Below are 1,130 nucleotides of genomic sequence, written 5' to 3'. Positions count from 1 at the left end.
TCTTCCTTTCCACTGGATTGTTCGCATTGACTTTGAAATAAATACTTCATTTCCCTGTCCATTCCCGTCTTGCCATACCCTAGTTCTTTCACTTCACAGCCAAATTTCTCACACACACAATTTTTTTTTTTTAACTTCTTGTTCTTGCTTTTAATTTCTGCTGTCTCCAAAAATGGTTTCAATCTGGCTTTCTCAATAGTCTCAGTGCAACATTATTGCACTGAGACTATTTAAGGGAGAATTTCTGCATCCTATTTGAGAGTTAGGACTAATTTTCCTCTTCTTTTATTCTGTTCAATAAGGCTTTTGTCCCTTCTGCTTCCGGGTCGGAGCCATGGCGATGGCAAATTAAAACCCTGTCAACCTCGTGGTGTTCTTCGATGTCAGCATTGGCGGCCAACAAGTTGGCCACATAAAGATCGAGCTCTTTGCAGACGTTGTGCCTAAAACAGCCGAGAACTTTAGGCAGTTCTGCACGGGAGGATTCAGAAAGGATGGGGTTCCAATAGTATGCAAAGGAAGCACCTTCCACAGGGTCATAAACGACTTCATTATCCAGGGTGGAGATTTTGTTAATGGAGATGGTACTGGAGTTGCCAGTATTTACCGAGGACCATTTGCAGATGAAAATTTTAAGCTGAGACACTCAGCTCCAGGCTTGCTTCCATGGCAAACAGTGGTCCCAGTACAAATGGCTGCTAGGTCTTCATCACCTGTTCTAAGTGTGATTGGCTGGATGGGAAGCACGTGGTGTTCGGAAAATCATTGATGGACTTCTAGTGATGAGAAAAATTGAGAATGGTCTCATGGGCCCCAACAATAAGCCCAAGCTTCCTGTGGTGATCTCACAGTGTGGGGAGATGTAGCCCAGACCAAGACCCGAATCAGGCCTCTCTTCGTCTGGGTAAAGTCATCTGAAATGGCCTGGTTTGCCTGCTGCTGCTTCATTGACCAAGAGACCTTAGAAGTATCACAAACGGAGGACACAAGATTTGCTGTGTTTCAGTTTTACTGTGAATAAACTTTGGGTTTTTTTTGTTTGTTTAAAAAAAAAAAAGGAGGCTTTTGTTGTTGCTGTGAAGTGCCGTCTAGTCGGTTCCGACCCATAGCAACCCTGTATAGGGTTTCCA

The 1,130-nt window shown here is 43.7% G+C and overlaps 1 pseudogene; it reads left to right on the top strand.

The window, feature by feature from the left end:
• Window positions 1–334: 334 nt before the first annotated feature.
• LOC102835895 lies at window positions 335–866 on the top strand (annotated as a pseudogene).
• Window positions 867–1,130: the final 264 nt, after the last annotated feature.

Source organism: Chrysochloris asiatica, unplaced genomic scaffold (assembly GCF_000296735.1).
Source record: "Chrysochloris asiatica unplaced genomic scaffold, ChrAsi1.0 scaffold00233, whole genome shotgun sequence".
Taxonomy (NCBI): domain Eukaryota; kingdom Metazoa; phylum Chordata; class Mammalia; order Afrosoricida; family Chrysochloridae; genus Chrysochloris; species Chrysochloris asiatica.
This window is presented reverse-complemented; position numbering and strand designations above follow the sequence as displayed.